Source organism: Cynocephalus volans, chromosome 10, assembly GCF_027409185.1.
Source record: "Cynocephalus volans isolate mCynVol1 chromosome 10, mCynVol1.pri, whole genome shotgun sequence".
NCBI lineage: Eukaryota > Metazoa > Chordata > Mammalia > Dermoptera > Cynocephalidae > Cynocephalus > Cynocephalus volans.
In genome coordinates, this window is record NC_084469.1 from 8,126,876 (window position 1) to 8,136,365 (window position 9,490).

Sequence of the window (9,490 nt, forward strand, 5' to 3'; positions counted from 1 at the left end):
TGATGGAATATTATTCAGCCTTAAAAAGGAAGAAAATTCTGGTAAATGCTACAACACGGATGAAACTTGAAGACAAAGGGAAACAAGCAAATCACACAAAAAAAGACTAATTCTGTATGATTCCACTTATATGAGGCACCTAGAGTAGTCAAATTCCTAGAGACAAAGCAGAAGGGTGGTTTCCAGGGGAGAGGGGAACAGGAAGTTGTTTACTGGGTACAGAGTTTCAGTTTTACAAGATGAAAAAGTTCTATGATCTGTTGCACAACAATGTGAATATACTTAACCTACTAAACTGTACACTTAAAAATGGTTAAGATGGCAAATTTAGCATTATGTTTTTTACCATAATACTGTTCATTATTATGTGTAATAATAAAATCGGAAATAACCTTAGATTAGCAGGAAATGAATAAATTGTAATACAGTATATTCATACAATAAAATACTATACAGCAGTTAAAATGGACTTAAATTACATGCATCAACCTAAGCAAATGTCAAAAACCATACTGAGCATATATTAAGATAAAAAATGGTATATATTGGGTTATATGGTACACACTGGATTATCGTACTGTTAGAAAATTATAAACACCAAATTCAGGATAGTCACTACCTCTAAGGAATGAGGAAAGAAGAGAAGTACACTAAGGCTTCACTGTTTCTGTAATGTTTTATTTATTAGGGGGGAAAAAAAAGATTTGGGCTGGCTGGTTAGCTCAGTTGGTTAGAGCACATGCAGCCTTGTAACACCAAGGTCAAGGATTTGGTTGCCCATACCAGCCAGCCACCACCCCCTCAAAAAAAGAAAAAAAATCTGGGAGCAAATATAACAAAATGTTAAGATTTGATAAAGCTGGGTGATGGGTATAAAAATGGTATTATTCTTTATATTTTTCCATATGTTTCAGGTACTTTATAATTTAAAAATTAAGACAGCACAAATGATGTTTTACATTGAAAAGCTGTTATTTTTATTTATAGCAAATTTCTACTTTCTCAATATCAAGGAGTATATAAATCTCAATTTAAGGAGATGAATGATTATGTGTTATTTCTCCTCTTAACGAATAAACAAATAGATACAAAGATAGGAGAAATTAGAGGCTTTCAGAGAACTACTGCAAGCCCTTTTCTGATATAGTTGGTACCACAGCAGGAAGACTTATACCAACAGCTTCTTAGAAAGAAACAGCCAAGAATAAAAGTCTTCATAGTCAAGCAAGAGTTAATGTCTGAATGTTTAATTCCTACTGAGGTCTGCATCCAGCTTTCCTGAAGCTGCATGACCAGCTTTGCCATACACAGCATCTAGGCAACTCCTTGCCAGTTCTATTAAAATCTCACCATAGCTGTAAGAATAATGGCCCAAGCATTTCCAGAGTCTTTACTTCAGAATTTTCTTTCCTATAATGGGAGCTTTTCAAAAACAAAAGTAAAAGAAGCTAGCAGATCTTATTAGCAAATGTGTTAGCACAGCCTTTCAGAGTGATTTGCCATGCCTGAAAACAAACACAAGAAACAGTTGTGCTTCCCGGAATACACAACCAGAATTTAATGTTATGAAACCAGGTTGCAAATAACCTTGTAAACATGACAAGATGGTAAAAAGAAACTGAAACATGAATTTCAGATAAATATCAGAATACCATTAATTGCCTGGCTTTGAGTAATCTGAAATCAGTAAGATTACTCAAAATCCTACTACATGATAAAAGTCTAATAAAACATTTTTTGCTAAGGCAGGAATTAGTCCAGCCTCTGAAATCAGCTTTAGAATGCAGTTCTGCTGTATCTTTAATTTGTATTAACCTTCATTAGTAGGATGGATTTTCAGAAAACACCATGGATGCACTGACATTTCCCCTAAATCCATAGTATACGATAGAAGTCCAAAGGACTCAGAGCTGTTCCAGACGCTAAGACGGCTATCAGAGTTCATGGCCTATCTAAAATTTTTCCTTAATTAAGAACAATTTGTCTTACTCCTTTTTTATGATGAAAATCTAGTGATAAAAAATATGCTATTAGAGCATAATCTTATATAACATTCTGTGTAGAGAAATGCGTGTAAATGAGGAAAAGGGACGGACGTGTTCTTATGCATATACCCACAAAGATGTTTTATATAATAATAAAAGCCCCACATCCCCAACAAAGCTTATAAATACACTAAATACACAATTTCAGTTTCTAAATTTCATTCTGCGTACCTTTCATCTCAGAAAACAGCAAGGTTGCTAATAAGAAAAGAAATCCCCCAGTCTCTTCTACAGCTAACCTTATGCTAAGGTATGGGGGGAGGGGGAACAATACTTTCTTCAGAGATACTGTCTTTCCCAAAGAATATTCAAGACAAGGAAGCTGTGAGTTCTAAGATCCAGAATCCAACAATGCCAGAGGCATACAAGTGAATCAGACACGAGGTATGTTGGCTTAAAATAAAGGCACCTTTAGTTTTTAGAATTTGGTTCCATAAGCTCCATAAGGGAAACAAACAACCTAATTTACCAAAAGGGAAGAAAATGTGATATAAATGTGTAAGGTAAGGGTTCCACATCAGGGACTAGCAAAAATACAAGGTGAGCCAGGAATTTCTTGTGCCAGAAAGCAAGGAAGCAATCATACTCCACAGGTCAAATATGGAACATTCTGAGCATCAAAGAGAATGTAATTTTTGGTAAAACACACAGTAAGTTAAAATCCATGAGTTCCTAATGATACTAAAACAAAGAGAGTGAGGAAAAGAAATAATTCATTTACCACCATTAGAGATGACTATTATACCACCTCCTTTCTCAGAAAAGTTAAAGGGAAAGAATTAAAAATTTACCTTAACTTTTTAGTAGAAATTATAACTTACTAACAGATAAGGGAAATCTTTATAGAAGACTGAAAGCTAATCAATGTAAAAGGAATGGCAGAATTAGAAAATCACCATTTTGCAACAACCAATTAATTAACTGATTCAGGCAAGAGTAATCATCAGTAGGTGAAAGGTTGCTAGAGAAGCATAATAGTATGGCACCACTCTACAGATTACTTGTTAATTACAAAGGGAAAAGATGTCTTTACAATAGAGAGATCTGGTATTTATCACCTTAAACAAATGATCAAACTTAGCCTCATTATGACATTATGTTTCTCCTACTATGATGCAATGAGGAGCAGAGCAGCACCTATGGAATATTCTTACCAAAAAAAAATTTTTTTTTTTTTGTCTTTTTCGTGACCGGCACTCAGCCAGTGAGTGCACCGGCCATTCCTATATAGGATCCGAACCCGCGGCGGGAGCGTCGCTGCGCTCCCAGCGCCGCACTCTCCCGAGTGTGCCACGGGCTCGGCCCTTACCAAAAAATTTTAACCAGAATCTAATCAAGCCTTTAGATCCTAGTGCCAGTTTATAGGTAATACAGGGATAAAGGAACAAATTAAATAAAACTGAGAAAACAACCAGAAAATTCCAGAAGTGGTATGTATACTCTACAAGACAAATGGCCTGGTCTCTTCGAAAAACCAGTATTATGTGGCTTCTAAAGTGTTCTAGATTTAAAAGGAGACTAATGAGACATTTTTGGAGAAAAAAATTCAAATAGCTAAAAAAGTGTCATCTTCAAGACAACTGAGAAAATCTGAACATGAACTGGATATTAGATGGTATTAGAGAATTACCATTAACTGCCTTAACTGCAAAAGTATTGTAAGAACAACTAAGTAAAACAACGTCTTTATTTTATGAAGTTGCATCTAAAATATCTAAGGGTAAAGTGTCATGATGTCTGCAATACAAAAATTTATATACCATATATCTAAACACATATGCACATATATAGACGAAGCAAATACAGCAAAATGTGAGAATCTGTTGAGTCTAAGTGATGGGTATAAAGGTGATAACTGTACTATTCTTTTAATTTCTTTGGTATGTTTAAAATTTTCCACTTAAAAAAGCTGTAAAAAAAAAAAAAAAAAAAAAAAAAAAAAGCTCAAAATGCACTTCCTCCAGGAAGGCCTCCCAAATGAACTCTCCTATAACCTTTAATCAGTCCTTTCTGAGGTCCTCTCAGCAGGGAACACAGTGTATTACTGTTCATATTCTGTTTTCTAGCTGTTCTCTTATTATTTCGTATATACAATAGATTTGGTTTTTCAACAAGATTGTAAGCCCCTTCGGGCATAGACACCTTTTAATTTTTTTCTGTTTCTGCACAGCTCATAGTGAAGTATTCCACAATCACTTTTAAAAAGTGCTAGTACCAATAGTCTGTGCCAAGACAGCAGGCACTCAGTAAAGCACAATAACTAACTGAGTTAGCTTTTCAATTCCTCAACAGAACAGCAGTTCACTTGTATAAACAATTTCAAGTCACAGCTATCAGAAGGAGACCATAAAATATCACTTACAGGCTTACAGAATTTCACACAGAGAAAACAGCATCTCAGAGTTAAAGGAAGAAATTGGGATATAGGTTTTATATGTCTTCCTAGCATTGTCATGGATTTGCTGTTATCCAGGCATATGACTTTATTCTCATGACATTCTTCAGTCAAACAGTATCGTCCACCACCCCCCATCTGCAAAACAGTGATATTTATCCACAACTCCTCAGTGTAATGAAGCTTAACAAGCTACATGATGAACTTTAAAATCTTAGCTAAAAGACTGCACAAAAGATAAAAAATTTTGATAACACAGCACTGATGAGGGAACAGGCAGACTCACACTGATGGCAGGAATATAAATTCATACAACCTCTGTGGAAAACAATTTAGCAATACCTAATAACATTAAAAATGAACATATACATTAATCCAGCACTTCCACTAGGAATGTAATCCAACACCCATGTACATAATAAGGATATACAAGGAACTAACTGCAGCACTGGGAAAAACCTAAAGTCTAATAATAAGAGTTGGGGCCGAGCCCGTGGCGCACTTGGTAGAGTGCTGCGCTGGGAGCGCGGCAACGCTCCCGCCGTGGGTTCGGATCCCATATAAGAATGACTGGTGCACTCACTGGCTGAGTGCCGGTCACGAAAAAACGACAAAAAATAATAATAATAATAATAATAAGAGTTGGCCAAATGATGATACATCTATACAATGCCATTTTTCAAAAAGGAAGAGATACTGTATATACTGCATGGAATGATCACCAAGATAAATTAAGTGAAAAAAGCAAAGTGGAGAATAACGGGTACCATATCTTACTATTTGTGTAAAACAAACAAAAACAAAAACCACCAAAGAATATATATGTGTATATGCTTGTAAAAGCATAGACTATCTCTGGAAGAATAAACAAGATTGTTGCCTTTGAGGAGGATAACTACATGAATGAAAGGAAGACTGCAGAAGAAAGACTTTTCACTCTCTGTGTACCTTTTGAATTTTGCTTCATATATACGTACATGTGCTACCCATTTGAAAGAGTGATTTTTTAAAAATAAGTCTCTGCACCAATATGAATTATTTAAACTGACTCATCTTAATCCTAAAAGGATTTAATGCCTTTTTACCATCAAAAAAAAATTTTTTTTTTTTTTTAAAGAGATGACCGGTAAGGGGATCTTAACCCTTTACTTGGTGTTGTCAGCACCACGCTCAGCCAGCGAGCTAGGGATCCGAACCCGGGGCCTTGGTGTTCTCAACACCGCACTCTCCCGAGTGAGTCACGGGCCGGCCCCTACCATCAAAATTTTAAATGAGGCTTCAGTGAATTCAACTAGATGAAATATTTTCAGATAAGAACAAAGCATCCTAGATGGCAGAAACCTACGGAGAAGACAGATGGACATTCATTATCTCAATAGTTCTAGATTTCACCTATTCCAAGTCTGGACATAGGCAACTAAACATCCCTAACCAAACCAGCCACTATAAGCTCTAAAAGGAGAAGTCACTAAAGGACCAAATGGACACCAACTGCCCTGGCCCTAAGTGTGGGGCTATCACAATAACTTCTACGCATGGAAAAACAGATGAGTATCCAGCTCTTTCCCAAGACAGAGGATGATATATGCACCCCAAATTCCTTTGCTTCTTCTGTCATCTCTTGGCTCCAACTGCAACCATGGCAACAGGAAACAGCAAAAAAAAGACAGATGAACCCTGTAAAGGCCAGGGTTAAATGAGGAAGTGAAAAATATATATATACTTTAAGGCACAAGAACATAAGGTCTGAGTTAAAGAATGGAAGCCAAAAAAGTCTTGAGAGAAGAATATCAAGGAAAGTAGAACACAAAAGAAAGAGAACAGAAAATAAGGCTTACTAATATGTCCCATTCTTAGTTATCCAGCTAGGACACAGGGTTGGCAAGGATAACTGAAAAACACAGAAAATGTCCCTCCCTCCTTCCCCATGCCCCTCCCCACTACAGTTTACCTATTCATTTCAGTGCTATTCATCAAACCTTTTGCTAGTAGGAGTTTATCTTTTCCTCACTCTGTTCTGATGACAGAGGTAAGAAGCAGTGAAGTATCTAAGAGTGGCAACACAGGAGCAAATTAAAAGACCACGTATAACCTGTCAACTGAAAACCCTGGTCTTAGATCGCTGAAATATTATTGTACTTTAAAGTTCCTTTTTGGGAGAGTGTGGTGCTGGATAAAGTTCCTTATATTAAATTTCTTTTGTTTGCCAATGGGAAAGAAACCTCACTCTCATTACTTAAAGTTAAAACCTCCACTGGATAAGTTACTGTCCACCAATAGTTTCAGTGCCTTTGTTTTCATGTGATGTTCACGGAGCATCAATAATAACAGTTAAGACGAAAGCGCTAAGGAAGATCTTTCACAAAAAAAGAGGCAAACAAGTCACAAAGTAGGAGGGCTGGCAGATGAGAATCCTGATGTCCTGATTTACAGTTACGACCCTAAGCTTTATACTGTGCGCGCTCTTCATCTCTACCTTTTCTAGTTCTGAGAATAATTGAGAATTTTGCTAAGAGGGGATGCCCTCCTTAGTTTCTTTTTTTGAGAGGCCCTTAGTCCTCTCAAAATCCCCTGCCAGAATAACAGAACGGGTTGGAGGACCTACTCCTAAATTTAGGGAAGTATGTACTAAAGGTACAGTATGACGATAGGACAGGAAAGGAAAAGTAATCCTAGAACTAGAAGTTGCGGTGACAGTTTCAAAAAAAGTGTCAGTGTGGGACACGCTGGCTCTGGGAGGTGTTTGTAGCCTGGGAGTCTCTAGGGCAACACCAGATGCAAACAGCGCTTTGTCCATAATTCCCTCACATAATTTAAAGTCTCCCTTTTGGACAGGAACATCACATCAGGATCCCTATGTGGCAGCAAGTCTAGTCCACCGCCTGGGAAGTAGGCAGGCGCGTGGTCAAGGGGCTCTTTATCCCGCAGGTCCCTGCAAAACCGCGATGCGCATGCGCCTCCGCGGGCAGCGAACAAGCACCCGGAGCGCGTTCACTCTCGCGCATGCGCAGTCAACCATCTCGCCGCAGGCGACAGCTCACTATTTGGCAAGGGGGATGGGGCTGGGAAATGATGGGGGGGGCTGAAGGCAGGGGGCGCGTTTGTGTCTTCTGAACGCTTGGGATAAGAAGAGGGACGGTTGATTAGGCTCTGGCATTCCCAGGCCACGTAACCTGAGTGTAGGAAACGGGGCAGAGTATATATGTGGGGGGGTCAGTCACCTCTTAAGAGAGGCGTCCCCCCCACTCCGACAGGACAACCCCCTCCCTCGACTCTCCTCCCCCCACTCACCTGAGAGCGGCGGCGACAGCTGCTGGTCCGCGTCCCCCTGCGCTCGCCTCATAGTGTCCCCAACATCCGGGACCTGCGGGACCGTCGATACAAAAATACACACACACTCGGAGCGCGCACACTCACACACACACACACACCAACACACACCGGCCGGGGCGTCATGGCGTCAGCACGCCGACGCAGCGAGCGCGTACCCGCCGGGCCCCACCCCTCGCGGCCTCCTCCTCTCTACTTCCCTCCCCTCCCTTCCCCTCCCAGGTTCTCCTGCCCCTCCTCCCTCTTCCTCAAGACTCCGCCCACCTTCCCAGTGCGCATGCGTCCCGAGGCCTCACCAGGGCCCGGGGATTTGAAGGGAAGGAGGGGCCTGAGTAGAAAGAGGCGGGAACTCGGTGGGGGTCGCGTGCGGGGCGCGGGAGGCTGTGCCGAGGTGCGAGGACCAGAGACATACCAAGCGGGAGGGGGGGGTCGGGTGGGTGGCGTAACAATAAAGGCATTTCACAACAGCAGCTTATATTTGCAAGCACTTTATGAATTACCAACGACTTTTACATGCCTTAGCTCATATTTAAAAAACCAATCCTATCAGTAAAATATTGTGTAGACTTTATGATAATGCTAGAGACTCTTAGTAACTTTTAAAATTTAACATTTGGAAATGAAAACGAGAAGGACTGCTCTTTCGGGAGAAGGTGGGTTATATAGGTGGCCCAACTGAAAGGAAGGTGTTTAGTGACAATTTGTTGTCTTGGACACCTGGGTCCCCAGTCTACCTCACATCTTAGCTCCCATGGGCCATAAGTGATTCCTAAGTTGGGTAAAAGAAATAGTCTCAGAGCATATCGGCCCTGGGAGAAAAACAATAGTCTTCTAACCTCCGTATTAGAGTAATAACGTCAGTGCTGAGATACTTGTTATTGCTACGATTCTTTCCTCCAAACTTTAAAAAAATTATTCTTCCTGAATCAAGCCAAATAATCCAAAGCAGGCATTTTCTCTTTTCCATATTGAGACTGTATGACACAACTACATACACACAGATGCACGCAGCATTGGACTCAAGAGAGAAACCCAATGAACCTGTGGGTCATGGGGTGACAAGGTGTGAGCCCCATCTTGGGAACAGCTTCCAGGAGTTCTGCTGCTTCCCAGGCCTGTGGGACTGTCTCCAGGAAACGGTGCTCACTGTCTCCTGCCACCTGCGTGGTGGCGCCAGGTGCCTGGTGAGTCTGGGAACCCATGAGCAAAGCCACAGGTGTTCAGGAGAAAAACCCTGACAATACCACACAGTCGTCCGCTTTCAAATACAGAAGCAGACCCTATAATCCCACAGTTTAAAATTTCCTAGGAGTCAGAGACAAAACACTCGAAACTCCTAGAGCTTGCACAACCTGCATTTCAGCCAAAATGATCAAGAAATGGAGATCTTAAATTCTACAATGATGTGGTTACTGTGCCTGACCCACTTCAAAACAAAAAAAGCTCTTGTCACCTATTAGGTGGATGTTTAAAACTTTCCACTTACATTTTACTTATTATCATTTGCAACACACATTCATTTTGTTAGCTGAAGCCAGAAAGGTTTTAGGTGCTTGTGAAAATTTGGAATGCCCCAGAAGTAACCCAGTATCTGGTTACAAGTAATTGGCTCCTGGTGTCACTGAGACTGTTCAGTCACCTGTTCTCTTGATTTCAGATTTCACAGGAAAGCAGGGAAGAAAGAAAAAGGGTAGTCCTTGGAGGAAGGAGTATGAAGGTG

General features: G+C 40.2%; 1 protein-coding gene across 2 annotated transcripts in view; it reads right to left on the reverse strand.

The window, feature by feature from the left end:
- The window catches only part of SPOP (speckle type BTB/POZ protein), a 64,884-nt gene extending 56,993 nt beyond the window's left edge, over positions 1 to 7,891 (reverse strand). For both annotated transcript variants that reach the window (XM_063109711.1, XM_063109710.1), the window contains exon 1: positions 7,732 to 7,891. The gene's annotated coding sequence lies outside the window, so the exon portion shown is untranslated. The remainder of the gene's footprint in view (positions 1 to 7,731) is intronic.
- Between the last annotated feature and the right edge of the window lie 1,599 nt (positions 7,892 to 9,490).